We start from the raw sequence: 16,024 nt of genomic DNA, 5'->3' as shown, positions 1-16,024 counted from the left end.
TTTGGGAGGCCAAGGTGGGTGGATCACTTGAGGTCAGGAGTTTGAGACCAGTCTGGCCAACATGGTGAATCCCTTACTCTACTAAAAATACAAAAATTAGCCGAGCGTGGGGGAACGCACCTGTAATCCCAGCTTCTCAGGAGCCTGAGGCAGGAGAATTGCTTGAACCTGGGAGGCGGAGGTTGCAGTAAGCCAAGATCGTGCCACTGCACTCCAGCCTGGGCAGCAGAGTGAAACTCCATGTCAAACAAACAAACAAACAAACCCCCAGAAATTTACTCCTCACAATTCTGAAGGCTACAATTCTGAGATCAAGGTGTTGGCAGGTCTGGTCCCCCAGCCCTGAGTCCTCTCTCCTTGGCTTGTAGTTAACCTTCTTCTCCCTGTGCCTTCCGCTGGTCTTTCCTCTGTGTGGCGCATCTGTAGTGTCTCTTCTTATGAGGACACCAGTCATTGGATGAGGGCTCCATCCAAGGGCCTCAGTTTAAGTTGATCACCTCTTTAAAGATCTTATCTCCATCCACAGTTACATTCTGAGGTTCTGGGACTGTAACCAGTACAGTTCAGCATATGAATGGGGGAGGGGCACACAATTCAGCTTATAACAGTTATTTTTTCTTTTTGTTCTTTTTATGTGTAATTTTTTTTTTTTTTTAGAGACAAGGTCTTGCTCTGTCACCCAGGCTGGAGTATAGTAGCACCATCATAGCTCACTGCAGCCTTGAACTCCTAGGCATAAGCAATCCTCTTAAATAGCTAGGACTACAGTCATGAACCACTACATCTGCCTAATTTTAAAAGAATTTGTAGAGACAGAGTCTCACTATGTTACCCTGGCTGGTCTTGAGCTCCTGGCCTCAAGTGATCCTCCTATCTCCGCCTCCCAAAATGCTGGGATTATAGGTGTGAGCCACCAGGCCTAGCCCCATCTTTTCACTTTCTTGATGATACCCCTGAAAGCACAAAAGTTTTTAATTTATCTATTTTTTTTCTTCTGTTGCTTGTGCTATAGGTATCAAATCTAAGCAACCACTGTTTAATCCGAAGTCATGAAGATTTAGGCTTATGTTTTCTTCAGAGAGTTTTATAGTTTTAGCTCTTACATTTAGATCTACATGTTGCATAGAGTATGAAGCAGGGATTCAAATTCATTCTTTTGCATGTGGGTATCCAGTTGTCCCAGCACCATTTTTTGAAAACACTATTGTTTCCCCATTAAATTGTCTTGGCACTCTTGTTGAAAATCAATTGGCAGTAAGTGTAAGGACTTCTGCTTGGACTCTCAGTTTTATTCCATTGGTCTGTATGCCCGTCCTTATACCCGTACCACCCTGCCTTGATGACTGAAGTTTCCTAGTAAGTTTTGAAATCAGGACATGGGAGTCCTCCAACTTATTCTGAATTTACTTTAACCTTTGATACCAAACACTGTGTGAGAGGTGAATGAACAGCACGACATTGGAGTTGGGAGCCCCTCCCTCCAAAGGCCTCATTTTAGGAACACAGGCCCCAAATGCCACACAAGCCTTGGAGAGATGGGTTCCCATCCTCTCAGCCCACGGCTCTTCATTATCAATCAATGGAAACATTCTTCGGAAAACAATGATTCCCTTGGGTTATTTTAAACATGGCTTTAAGTCTTCCCCACCTGCTCTACTGTCTAATTGCTTTTCCTGAAACAGTGTCATTCACAACTGGATTATTAATGAACTGAGAGGGATCCAGGGAGCCAATGAAGGGGGCTCGCAGAGTTCCTGGAGAGGGCCTGGGGGCCTGGAACAAGTTCATCCCACAGATTTTCTCTCCCCCAAGAAAGATGACTGAGCAAACAGAAAATCACTAAACTCAGGTGATGCTGGTGGCCTCAAAAGAACATTGCTAGTGAAAAAAGAAGGATTTGGGAGAGTTCCTCAAACATGACAGCTGAGAATTAAATTGACTGGGTACCATCCCCAAACTCCCCAAACTTAAACTCCAAATTTCCCCAGCTGGCTGGCCCTGGGGTGCCTAGGGCTCTCATCTGTAGGCCGGGAAAGCTCAGGAAACAAGGCCTTTGTGGAGAAGAGAAACCTATTGTTCTAAGGCCAGGGTTCAGCAAATGTGGATTCCAGAGAATGTTTGGGGAGGTTTTCTCCGCTTTGTTTATGAACTTTCTCTTCTCTTCCTGGGGTGGTGATGGTGGGGGGTGACTCTCAGCAACTTAAATAGTTAAACCCATTGTGTTGTAAAGAAAGGCTGGTGCACAGAGTGCAAAGGCCTTCAGCCCCAGAAAGAGGCTTGAATGAGGTGACAGAAGCCACCGGGTATGTTTTGCTTTTTATTTTTAGCGTTAAATCTCAGGGAAGCAGCCCCTATCTTCATCCTGCACACCTCAAAGGGAGTCAGACGTCAGCAGAGGTACGACCACTTCCTTCCTCCAGCGCTTCACCTCCCTTCTTTGCAGAAAGAGGAAATGATGCGAGTCCACGCTGCAGGCCACAGCCCTCATGTCTCGGCCCCGGCAGCTGGGGGACCTGGCCCCACAGATCTGTCCCCAGTGCAAGGCCAGGGCCGGCCCCTGGACCTCCTGGGAAGCCTTCAGACTCAGGCCGAGCAGGCCTTCAAGCTAGGAACCCTGAGTTCCTGGCCCTGGCATTCATTGTGTGTGACCTTGAGCAGGTTACCACTCCTCTCTGGGCTTCAGGATTCCCGTCTGTCAAATGGGAGCAGGGATACCGTTCTTGGCTTCCCTCTTTCCAAGGTCGGGGTAGGGGTTAGGAAAACTATTTTGGAGGAGGGGGCAACGTTAGGAAAACTATTCCGAAGCCTGGCCGCGTCCCAACCGGTTTCAACTTCCTGCAGCTCAGAAGAGGGGTCCCTACCCGAGAGCGCCGGGACCCTGTCCCGCGCTGCCTCCCAAGCCGGATGGGGTTGAGTGCGCCCACCCCAGTCCCAGGAGCTCTGGCCCCGCCTTGGGGGAGGAGCCGAGAGGCGGCGCGGAGGCTCGCGGCCGAGCAGAGCCAGCTCTGTCGCCGCTGGAGCAGCTGCGGCTCGGGGACCCACAGACACAGCCGGGGTCGGGAGCCGCCCGGGGCAGGGTTCGGGAGAGCGGGTGAGTTCCCCGGCGGCGCCACCACCCTCCTTGCGCTCTGCGGCTTCGCGGGGCGGGGGATGAGAATGGGGCGGGGAGGTGGTCCCAGCCTGCGATCACCTAGCTGGGGGCCGGGGCGCTTTGGCCAAGGGACGATAGCTTGAGATAAATGGGAGTGTGGGGACTCTGGAAAGGCGGGTACCGCGAGCGCTAGGTCCGGGAGTCGGGCTGGAATGGGGGCGTTCTCCCCGGCCTCGCAATTCCTTGACGAGGCCAGGGGAGGGGGCGCATTGGCAGGTTGTTGGCTGAGGCCGTAGTGGCCCGATCTTGGGGCGGGGAGGTGGGGTCCTCGGTCGGCTCTGGACTCATGGGCCGCCGTCCGCTGGGGGTGCAATGCCGGGCGGCCGGAGCCACAGCGGACACCAAACAACCCCCCCGCGCCCACTCTCCTGGCCGGGCATGGAGGTGCCGCCCCCTCGCGTGGCGGGGCTTGGTCCAGGCGGGCAGCGGCAGGGCGCAGAGAGCGCTCCTGCCTGGGCGGGAAAGGTCCCCAAGGCAGGCGCCTCCACCTGCAGACCCGCCCCGCCTCAGGATCCGGCTGACAGCACCAGCCAGCCCCGGGGAGACCCTGCGCGTGGTAGTTCCCCGGGAGGGGCGCGCCCGGCCTCTCCCAGGGCCCCGTGCGCCGGCGTCTGGGTCCCCCGCGCCAGGAGCGCTCCCCTCTGGGCGACTCCCGCTCATCGATTCCGGCCCAGAGGAGCGCCCCCGGGAGCCGAGGATGGGCGGAGACGTGTAGCCGCCCCGGAGAGGTCGCCCAGAGGGGTCTCCCCAAGGTCACCCGGAGTGCCCAGGCTGAGCTGCCCAGACCGCCCCGGGTGGAGAGCCGGGAGGGGCAGGCGCTCGCTGCCCTCCTCCTTCCCCCATGAAGACTCCCTTCCTCCGCTCCCCCACCCCGGCCCGGCCTCCAGCTTCACTGGAGATGATGATGCAGCTCTCAGCCCTTGGCGGATAATTCAGCCTGGGAGAGCTTTGAATCTGGCCCTCGCGAGACCCCAGGGCTGCGCCGCTGCCGCGCGCCAGGCCTAGGTCTCGGTACTCCCGAGCACCTCAGGAGCAGAGGGAGAGGGATGTGGCTTCATCAACGCTTCTAGGAACCGAAAACCGAGCTGCCTGCGCGCCCATGTGATTGCATTTCACATAAAGGGCCCCTGTTCTCACTGTCAGAAGCTCCCCCCAGCTCTCCGCGGCTCTGGACACCAGGTGCTGCCTCTGAATCACCCTCTGTGGAGGACCCGGGGCCCGGAGGTACCAGGCGCCCTTTCCCTCAGGGCTCTCCCCGAAAAGAGCCTGCCGATGGCGGCCCCAGTCCGCAGGGGTACTTCCCTGTGTACCCTGCCATTTCCTGCGGCTGGTGAAGCACCGGAGAAAAACCCTCCATCTGGGAGGCCTCCTCCAAGTCTGGTAATAAAGCTTCTTAGCTCAGCTGGTGACTAGCTGTCTACTCGTGGGCAAGGTACTTGGCTTCTGGAGTCTCAACTGCCTCTAAGAAACGGGGCTAACAGCCGCCAGGCTGTGGGGAGACGAGGGAGAGGCTGGGTGCAGCAGAGCGGGAGGATGAACACTCCTTGGCCAATACTGGCCGCCCTCGGGATTGGCTTTGAGTGGGGCGTGTCTCTCTTAGACAGGTGCAGAAGTGGAGCCCTGGTGGGTGGTTCTGCAGGGGCTGGGGGAGTTTCCACATCTTCCTCCGCCAGCTCTGTCATAAAAAGCCAGCTTGCAGGAGGCCGGTGGGGGCCAGCAAATCTTTCCAGCCAGCTGCCTGCTCACAGGGCCCTTCCCACACAGATCTCCCATGCCCTTCTCTCCCACCTGTCACCCAAATCCCATCTTCCTGGCTGAGTCCCCAGGATGCTAGGGGCAAGGTGTCAACCAGGCCACCCTGGACCATCAACTCTGTACCTACTTGTCTATTGGGGTCTACCTAACAGTGTCCCCCTGTCCTGGAACCTTCCTGGCTCCAGCTCTTCCCAGCCTCTGGAATGTCTTCTTTCCCCTCTTTTGGTCTCCTACCACTGTGACACTCATTAGTGGCACTGTGGTTCATGTGTCAAGGGCCCCGTGCCATCTGTGTTCTCCAGATCATCCATGGCCTAGAAAGACATGGTAGGCAAGGCCCTGTGCCCACTCAGACTTTGCTCTCTCTGGTAATTGACGGTGGAGCGGAGGTTAAATTCTAATCTAGCTGTTAAGTCATTTCAGGAGCTTGAGCCACAGGGCTAAGAGGATGCTGACGTAGGGAGGTGGTTTTTCCTTAAAGCCAGAACCTTTCTCCTTTCTGCAGAGCCTATTTGAGCCCTTTGGAAACTAGGCCTATGTGTGATGGCCTCACAGAATCCTCACATCCCCATGAAGTAGGCATTACTGATTCCCATTTTGCAGATAGGAAAACGGGCTCAGCTCCTCTCAAAATCAGCTCCATGCCCCAAGTGGAGCAACAGAGGCTGCAGCCAACTTGGTTTAGGAGAAGGCAGAAGGCACATACCTGAATTCGGGTGCTGTGCTTGGACTCTCGGGACCCCATCCCCCCAACCTTTCCCTCCCCTCTCCCAACCTAGCCACCACCCCTCCTGCACCCAGGACACTTGTCACATTTGTTGACCAGTAGGTCCCAACTGGCACTCTTCCAGCAGAGACCAGGAAAACCTTCACTGTCCTGAGTGCATCTTAGCAACTGGGCTTCAAGGAGGGCTTGGACAAGCCTGCCTCTTACAGAAAGCTACGAGTATGAAGAGTGAGGGAGCCAGAGAGGTCTAATTTTAATCAGGGATCTATACCTAAAAGCTCTGTGACCCTGTATACATGACTTAATATCTCTGAGTCTGGTTTTCTCATTTGTAAAATAGGTATCACAGTAATGCCTACTTTGTGGGATTGTAAGGATTCCATGAGACCATTAACACATAGAAAGTGCTCAGTACTAGCGTGGGGTGTAGTGGCTCACACCTGTAATCTCAGCATTTTGGAAGGCCAAGGCGGGAGGATCACGAGACGTCAGGAGTTCAAGACCAGCTGGCCAACATGGTGAAACCCTGTCTCTACTAAAAATACAACAATTAGCGCAGCATGGTGGCGCATGCCTGTAGTTCTAGCTACTTGGGAGGCTGAGGCAGGAGAATTGCTTGAACCCGGGAGGAGGAGGTTGCAATGAGCCGAGATCACATGACTGCACTCCAGCCTGGGTGACACAGCGAGACTCCATCTCAAAAAAAAAAAAAGGAAAAAAAAATGAAAGTGCTCAGTACAGCATCTGGTGTGGGTAGGAATGCAGGAAATGATCATTGTCACCATCACTACTATTTCCTCCTTCGTGTTGGGCTCTCAAAGGTCCCACCTCCTCCAGTGCCAGGGTGGGGAGTGAGTTAGACCCTGTCTCTTCTGCCTGTAGCCATCAGGACAGGGAAAGCCTCTCAGCCTGTCTCCTGGGGCGGGGGTGGGGGCTCACTCCTGGGAACTTGAGTCTAGCACCAGCTTTACCCCGGGGAGTCTGTGAGCAGCCACTTAGCCTTTCTCAGCTGACTGCCATTTTCCAGGATTCATTGATTCATTCAAAAGATGTTTATTCCATCCTAGCCCCCATGCTTAGCAAGGGATTTCAAGATGAATGAGGCAGCTCTCACAGTTCTCCCTCTATGGGGAGAGGCAGGCCTGGAGACAGATAATGAGGACACTGTGGGATAAAGGCTGCAACAGCAAGGAGAGAGAGTGAAGAGCAGATCCACATGGCTCAGGCTGACCCAGGTCTGAATCCTGAAGCTGCCACCTTGTAGCTGGGTGAGGATGGACAGAGGCCTTACCTCTCAAGCAGATAAGCCACCTCCCTAAGATGATGTGAGGAGAGAAGTGAGACACTGTGGGTAAAGAACCTAGCTTGAACCAGGTGCGGTGGCTCACGCCTGTAATCCCAGCACTTTGGGAGGCAGAGGTGGGCAGACTGATCGACTCCAGGAGTTCGAGACTAGCCTGGGCAATATGGCAAAACCCCATCTCTACAAAAAGTACAAAAAATTAGCCAGGCATGGTGGTGTGCACCTGTAGTCCCAGCTACTTGGGAGGCTGAGGTGGGAGAATCACCTGAACCGGGGAAGTGGAGGTTGCTGTGAGCCATGATTACATGCGCCTCTGCACTCTAGCCTGGGCAACAGAGTAAGACCTTGTCTCGAAAAAAAAAACAAAAAACCACACAAAAAAACCAAAACCAAAAACCTTAAAAACCTAGCTTGGGCTTTCTAGATATTAATAAGTGCTCACAGATGTTCGTTGCTATTATTAGTCTATTATTGCCAATAACAGGTGGGCAAAAGTTGCTGTGGGAGCATGTTGAGCCCTTCAGTGACAGTTTTCCAGGTGGTAGGGCAGCCCTAGCCAGGAGAACAGCATGTGCAGAGGCACCGAGGCTTAAAAGTGCTGGATGTTTTTGGAGAGCAGTGGGAGGAGTCGCTGACGGAGCAGAGTCATCAGAAAGTTTGATGGAGGCAGAAGCAAGGCCAGGGAGGTAGCAGAGGCCATCCTCCTGGGAGTCCCGAAGGATTAAACACTCACTGACCCGAGGCAGTCCCTCTGCACCTTCCTTGGAGGGTGGTTCTATAGTGAGGGTTGTCCAAGAAACTTCAGGATTAACTTCTGCATGGGAGGAAGGGCTGGTCTCTGCCCAACTGTCCATACATTCACCATCCTTCCCTCTTCGTTCCACCCAGGAAGCACGAAGAAGAAAAGGTCCACTCCCTCTTCCTGAGATGCTTTTCCCACGTCTGCACTTGTTTCTCTCTTCCTGGGACTCAGTTTCTTATCTGAGAGAAGAGGGTAGAAGTGGAGGAAGCGTCATGACCTGACTCACTTATTGATCATGATATAGCACCAAGTGCATTTCTGGATGCTGGTCACTGTCAAAGGTCTTTATTTGCATCGCCATTGAATTCTCATACCAATCTGTTTAAATGAATGCACTTATCCCCCACTGCACAGAGGGAGAAACTGAGGCACAGAGGGTGAGACAATTTGCTAAAGGGCATGCAGCTTGTAAGTGACAGGAACTCACGTCTTGGGGGGTATCTCAAAGTTGCCATGTGCTATCCTGCACCACCTTCTTCACACACTTTGTAAATCTAAGGCTGACTGCAGAATATCTGGCCTCTTTTGCTTCGTGTACCTTTGGGTGCTGGGCAGTAGGCATTTTGGAGATGGGTCACAGTGAGGTGTGCTCTGGGTATGTACCCCGACTTTGGGGAAATTCCTGGGTGCAGGCGCTTTGCAGGGAGGTGTTCTTGGATGTCTCAGAATCTAGAATGGCATTCCTTTGCCCATAGATGTGCCTTGATGCAGGCAATGTGCAGCTTGATTGATGTGGCAGATGGTGGCTGAGCCCCACGGTGGCCCCAAGAAGGAATGAATCTTTTAGGATGGCTGGTCAGAGCATCACATGACCACAGACCCTCCCTGTTTCAGAGGACATCCAAACACAGGCTTACATTTCCTTTTACATGGGGGCAAAGTTTGGGGCCAGGGTTCAAATCCTGGCTCTGCCTTCCACTGGCTTTGGGGCCTAGGGAAATTTTTTCACTTCCTTGAACCTTACTTTCTTCATCTGGAAATAAAGATGAAGAAATAAGTTGCTATTTTTAGCATCTCCAATAAGTTGCTAAATAGTGACTAACAAACAATTCTGAATTGTCATAAGGATTTGTAATCATATGTAAAATGCTTGACTTCCAAGCTGTAGATAATATTGATATAATATCCAGCAGATTTTTCTCTGCAGTACTTATCATAATTGTGATTATATGGTTAAATGTGAGCATTACTCTTTTAGTCTTCTGTTTCATCCACTAGACCTGTGGTTCTCAACTTGGGGCAGTTTGACCCTCCCCAGGGGATATTTGGCAATGTCTAAAGACATTTTTGGTTGTTACAGCTTTGCAGGGGATAGTGGGGGAGAGGAGTTACTGACATCCAGTGAGTAGATACCGGGGATGCTGCTAAATATCCTATGGTGCACAGCACAGCACCCCCACAACAAAAAATTATCTGATCCCAAATATCAATAGTGCTGAGGTTAAGAAAGACTACAGTGGACTATGAGCCCCATAAGGTGAGTGACCATGTCCAATTCATTCAGCTGTGTGTCTCCAGTTGGCCAGCATGATCAGCATGATGTCCAGCACACAGGAGACAATCAATACGCATTAAAGGAATGAATGAGGACTTGGAAGGCCTTATGTCCCCTGGAGTCCCAGGGGTTTAGCTTGTGGAACATTTTGAATAGGCAGAAGAGATTTAGATGAACTTGAATGATGAACAGCCAATTAGTAACTCAGGCCAAAGACATTCAGACCGAGCTCTCTGTTTTCCTTTCCAGGCAGGTGCTTGGGGGCCCAGATTATCTGAATTGTTCCTGCCATCACCAACTGCATTTTACTCATGTAGATACACGACCCGTCTTTATCTGGAAAGTAGGCTGGGGCAGAGGACCATAGGTGCTGTCAGCTGGGCCCTTGGGATTTGCCAAGCTGGGGCACAGCTGCTTGTCAGCTTCCTGTTTTGTCCCTTTCTAGTGGAATGAAGGAAACCCACTGAATGGCTATTTTCCACTGACATTTACAGCAATGTGATAGGCCTTGGATTAATGAGGTCAAGCTGCAGTGTGAAATCTGCCTGATAACTTGAAGCTTGGCCAACAGGAAGACATTGCTTGTTTTCTTTGGACTGTTTGATGTCCCTGGATGGCTTTAGGCAGGAAAGCAGGGGTCTCAATTCTGTACAAAAGAGGAGGGTGTTTTACGTCCTGGAATTATAGAGGCCAGAGGTGTCTCTTTTTCAATTTATTGGGAAGGTTTATTTTAATGTGGACTTAAAAATACATAACTTATTAAAGTGAAGGTTCACCTGGAGCCTTAGGCTGGCTGCTAAGTGTGAGTCTGGGCTGTTGGAGGGACTGTGCTGTTTTTCTGGGTCTCTGTAGGAGTTTGAAGGAGAAGACTGGCCCCAAAGGGTGTTTGAACAGGTTAGATGTGCCCATTGGCTAGAACTTACTTGGATAGGGAGAAGGGGTCTAGGGTGTATCCACAAACTTGCATATGGATCCCCTTTGGTTTCCTGCTAAAATGCAGAAACTGACTCAGTAGGGCTGGGTATGGAGTTTTCTGCATTTCTACCAAGCTCCCAGGGGGTGTCAAGCTGCCAGTGTGTGAACTGCGCTTTGAGGAGCAAGCGTATGGGAGACCCCAAGTCTACAAGTGAGGGTTCCCTGGTGCAAACCACTTAAGCACAAAAACAAATGCAGCCTGTTGTGCCTGTTCACACAGCCATCTGCTGTGCTGGCTGGCTTGCGGAGTCACAGATGTTCACTGTGCCCCTTCTCTGTGTGCCCAGGCCTGGGACCAGATTTGACAAAGAGGATGCTTGGTCTCAAGGAGCAACTCAGACAGCCAGAATGTCAGCTAGAATGATGAGCTTTGAGTACTTCCAAAAACATGTATCCAGGTACATGCTGTTACTGGGTCATCTGGTCACCTGGGATTTGTGAGAAGTACAGGTGCCTGGGCCCTAGTCCAGTCCACCTGTGTTAGAATCGGCCAAGGTAGGGCCCTGAAAGTCTGTATTTTTTCAAAGTGTGCCAGGTGATTCTGATTCAGTCAGACTGATGGAAGGTGGGAGGAATAACTGCCAGTACATGTAGGTTAATTGCTTAGCAGGACCTATGTAAGGTTGTAGAGTTGTGTATTGCTGATGGGCACAGTGGCACTCAGCTAAAGGAGAGGCTGAAATCTAGCCTGTGATCCACTTGCCAAGCTCTGCACCCTGCAGGGCTGCATCTGCTTAGAGGGAAGGGCACCTTTTTCTTAATATTCATCATAATCACTTGGTACTTATTATGAGCCAGGTGCTATCTATTTAACTCCTTTAGTCCTCCTAACAACTCTAAGAGGTGACATTATTATTATTATTATTATTATTATTATTATTATTATTATTATTATTTTGAGACAGAGTCTCACTCTGTCATCCAGGCCGGAGGGCAGTGGTGCCATCTCGGCTCACTGCAACTTCTGCTTCCCGGGTTCAAGCGATTCTCCTGCCTCAGACTCCTGAGTAGCTGAGATTACAGGTGCCTGCCACCACTCCTGGCTACCTTTTGTATTTTTAGTAGAGAAGGGGTTTCACCATGTTGGCCAGGCTGGTCTCGAACTCCTGACCTCAAGTGATCCACCCGGCTCGGCCTCCCAAGGTGTTGGGATTACAGGCACGAGCCACTGTGTCTGGCCAGGGGTGACTTTATTGCTACTGTGATTTTACTGTTCGGGAAAGTGAAGCAGAGAGATTCAATGACTTACTCAAGGTCACACAGCCAGTAAATGGAAAAGTCAGGATTCCAATTCAGGACATCCGGCTTCAAAGTCCTTGCACTGAATCATTACACTCTCTGGCCCTTTCTTTGCGTAAAAATGCTGTCTTCTCTTCATGGTGCTGGCCCTACTCTGAGGGAGTGCCTTTTTTCTTGTCCTTCCTTCAGAGGGGGGAAGGCTAGCAATGACCTTGGCTGGCTTTAGAGTCAGATATGGGTTTGATTCCTACCTCCAGCACCTATTGCAACCTTGAGTAAGTTACATGCGTATATTTGCTGAGCCACAATTTCCCCATATGTAAAACAGGAATAATAATAGTATAACATAAATTGATATGATTAGGCATTTAGCCTCTGCTTGGCAGGTAGGAGGTACCTGATACATGCCAACTATTCTTATGGTGTTATTATCATTAGAGTTAGTCCCTAGGAGTATTCAGGGGCTAGGGAAAGAGGTGAGCAGAGCACTGTGTCATTATGTCCCCAGGAGCTGGGTCATTCGTTTTGCTCACTAGGTTACTTATGGCCATTACTTACCTGGGCATCCCTAGTCTCTGCTTCTTGGCCCCAGAGTCTGTGCCAGCCTGGAGAGTTCTCAGAATGTCTTAGTTCAGACTGTCAGTCAGAACTGGCTTTATTTCCTCACATCCAAGAACAAGTAAAATGTACAAATTTTGACACTTAATATTCTCTTTAGAGCTCTTGACTCTTTCTGGTGACTTTCTCTGTCTCCTGTTTTCTTTCTGGAACTATTGCTGTCATTGGCTATCCCGTGGACTGGATAGAGAGGAACTGTTGCCTTATAAACATTGCCTATTACCTTATAAAAATATAAGGAAGATTTTCACCAAAATGTCATTCATTTTTTTTCTTTTATATATAAACTTAAGATTTTGTTTTCCTATGGCTGTATGTCATGCTTTTTAATTATACAGAGTATATAAGTGTATCATAAGTAAACTTTCCCCATCTTCCCAGCCACTCATCCCTTTTCCCCGGAATAAATCTATGAATGTTTTATGTATTTTTCCATAAATTTCATATGCATATATAAACCCATATTCATTTACATGTTTATCCATTTTTCTTTTTAACACAACTATACAAAACTCTTCTGAGATCTTCTTTTTCAGCTAATTTATCTGAGCACATGCCAACACACAGATATATCTGGATCTTTAAGGCTATCTGATAGTCCAGTGATAAAAATGTACCATCATTTATTTTCTAGTTTCTTGATGATGGCTAAGATAGTTTCCAGTTTTTTTCCTCCTACAAATGTATAATGTTGCAACATCCTTGTTTGAACAGTGTATATATTTTTGTATACGCTATATACTGATGATTTTATTCATAAGGAAAATTCCTGGCAGTTTCAACTATGATAGACATTGCTAACCTGTTCTCCAAAGAGGCTGAACCAATTTCTGTTTCCTCAACAGTGTATGACTGTTTTCCCCATCTATTCTCCAGCACTGAGGATTAAGTAACTTTCATTTTTGTCAGTCTGATAGATATAAAACAGAACATTTCTGCATCAGGTTCTACAGTAATTTTTAGATTTTATGACCCTTTGGATTATGCCTACTTAATGATGATCAAATATTCAGAAACTACATTGTACCTGGCCTTATGCTTGGAATTGGATACAAAATTAAATGAAACCAGCTTTTGCCTTCAGGTTGATCCCATCTCCTGGAGTTGGCAGACACATGAACAAATAAAATGAGAGCAAAACAGTATGGTTCACATTGTGCTAGAGAAATGCATAAGCTTAGCTAACTTTTGTTTGATAAACTCTATATTCATTAATATCACAAATTATTTCATAAAATACCGTATGCACTATGTCCCAGGATGTGAGGAGGCTTGAAATTCTCAAAAGAAAACAACTTGATTAGAAGCAAAAAGAAAAAAAATAATAATGGAGCTTATCCTTAGTGGGGGCAGCAGAAGAAGTGGGAAGTTAGGAAGGGGTGAGTAATTTTAAAATAGTCTCTTTGGTAGTTTCCATGTTTACAAATAGGGTTTGTTTGAGGGAGCCTGTGGGGAAGCCCAGCTGAGTTTGCAGCTGGCACTGATTACCTATCACTCAAACCCGGGCAGATCTGTATATTCGTCCAGACAGAGTGGGAGCAAGGAAACAGGAGGCTGGCTTTAAAAATCAGCAAGCTTGAAGCTCATAGAGGTTGGATGTGGGTGGCATAAATAGGCTGTTTACCACAGGGATTACAAGCAGGTGTGCTCTGAACAGACCTGTGGTACAGTGGATCCATAGAATGGTTTTCAATCAATGAGTGAACATCAAACATCTGTCTATGTCTTGTAAAGGGGCCTCCTCAAAAACAATAGGTCCATGTAGAAAGGGGTATGATCATCTGGTCGACCCACCTGGGGGGAACCAAGCCTTAGCTATATACATTTTCTTTGGGCCCACCTGTCCTAGATAGCTCTTCATTCACTTGAGACATATTAAAAGCAACACAACACAAGGAGCAGTTGAGAAAATCAACTGAATCAGCGCTGTGGAATGAACCTAACCATCGTTTTACAACAAATCCCCTCAGCAGGGATATATAGAGCCAATTGCAAAGCATGCAGAGTGGAAAAGAGACTGTGAAGACCAGCACAATCTTAGTCCACCCTCTTACAGGAGGCAAAGGGCAGGGGCCAGGCAAGGTATGTCCTGGTTCTGGTCCCAGGGCCCACCCTCCTCCCCCATTAGCCAAATCTGTTTTGCCCAGTTTGATGTTACAGCTCTTGTTCTAAGTCAAAGGACCACTCTCTTATGGCAGAACAGAAATTCTTCGTGAATTTTCAGTCTCTTGGCCAGCCCGCTGTCCGCCCTCTCCCACGTATTGAATACCTACTATGTGCTGGGTGGTGTTATCATGGGATGTAAAGGTGAACAATACATATCCCTTGTCTTCTGAGAGCATCCAGAACAACTGAAGAGGCAGATCTGAAACCAGCAATTACCACAGTGCTGAGTGCCACAGAAGAGATGCGGTCAAATGCTTTGGGACTAGAGAGGGGAACGAAGCCCATTTGGCACAGGAGAGATAAAGAACAATTCAGAGGCAATATTAAAACATTGAGGCTGGGTGCGGTGGCTCACAGCTACAATCCCAGCACTTTGGGAGGCCAAGGCGGGTGGATCACCTTAGGTCAGGAGTTCAAGACCGGCCTAGCCAACGTGGTGAAACGCTTTCTCTACTAAAAATACAAAAAAATTAGCCAGGCATGGTTGTGTGTGCCTCTAATCCCAGTTACTTAGGAGGCTGAGGCAAGAGAATCACTTGAACCTGGGAGCCGTAAGCTTTAGTGAGCCGAGATCGCACCACTGCACTCCAGCCTGGGCGACGAGATCGAAACTCCATCTCAAAAAAAAAAAAAAAAAAAAAAAAGAAAAAAAAGACATTGAGACAATATTTCCTAAATGGGACAAGGCAAGTGCTGAGCACAGTGCCTGGAAAGCCCTTACGAGATGATAGCTATTGTCATTTTAGCACTTGAGCTACCTCTCAAAGAACAACAGGAGTTTGCCAGGTGGAGAGAAAGAAGGGTACTGCCACTCATAAAACAGCGTGTGTGGGTCGTGCGTAGTGGCTCAGGCCTGTAATCCCAGCACTTTGGGAGGCCGAGGCAGGCGGATCAACAGGTCAGGAGATCGAGACCATCCTGGCTAACACGGTGAAACCCCGTCTCCACTAAAAATACAAAAAATGAGCCGGGCCTGGTGGCGGGCACCTGTACTCCCAGCTGCTCCGGAGGCTGAGGCAGGAGAAAGGCGTGAACCTGGGAGGTGGAGCCTGCAGTGAGCCGAGGTTGTGCCACTGCACTCCAGCCTGGGTGACAGAGCGAGACTCTGTCTCAAAAACAAAACAAAACAAAACAAAACAAAACAAAACAAAACCAGCGTGTGTGAAAGTGAGGAGGTGAGTTGTGGTGTAGTGAAAATTGCATGGGCTTTGTAGCAGATACATCTTGGTTCAAATCTTAGCCCTGCCACTTCCTAGTTGTGACTTTGGGCATGTCAAGAGGAGCCTCCTTTTACTAACGTATCCAGTGGGGGTAATGACGCCTGTTTCTAAGACTCATTGCGGGGATTAAAGTCAATTTATGCATAGTACCTGGCACACAGTAGAGTCTCAGCAAATGGTGAGTACCACTGGGGAGGAGTGAATCATCAGTCCTGTTCGGTGCAGCTGGAAAATTGGGTATTTAGTGAGTTGGGGGTGGGGAGGGAAGTTAGGCTGGCCAGAGAGAAAGCTAAAATGTCAAGGTCCAGATATTGGACGGTTTAGGCTGAGAGCTTAAAACTGGACAGCATAGGCAGTGGGAGCCATCAGATGCTTCCCTCCAAGGGAAATACAGGATCAAACTTGGTTTAAGAGTGAAAACTCCACCAGCGTTGTGGATGGCGGGTTGGAAGGTAAGCGGTGGAGGCAAGGAAACCACTTTGCGAACTGCTGCATTCAATATTCTTGTCTTGTCAACTCACAGCTCAGATTAGCATAGCAAAGGCTCAGTTAACTCCTGCAGTCAAGTGCTGT

General features: G+C 49.3%; 1 protein-coding gene across 1 annotated transcript in view; it reads left to right on the top strand.

The window, feature by feature from the left end:
* The first annotated feature begins 2,986 nt into the window (after positions 1-2,986).
* PPP1R16B (protein phosphatase 1 regulatory subunit 16B) overlaps positions 2,987-16,024 on the top strand; it is a 117,748-nt gene continuing 104,710 nt past the window's right edge. Inside the window, exon 1 of the mRNA XM_032143344.2 lies at positions 2,987-3,091. The gene's annotated coding sequence lies outside the window, so the exon portion shown is untranslated. The remainder of the gene's footprint in view (positions 3,092-16,024) is intronic.

Source organism: Hylobates moloch, unplaced genomic scaffold (assembly GCF_009828535.3).
Source record: "Hylobates moloch isolate HMO894 unplaced genomic scaffold, HMol_V3 SCAFFOLD_21, whole genome shotgun sequence".
In the NCBI taxonomy this organism is placed as follows: Eukaryota; Metazoa; Chordata; class Mammalia; order Primates; family Hylobatidae; genus Hylobates; species Hylobates moloch.
This window is presented reverse-complemented; position numbering and strand designations above follow the sequence as displayed.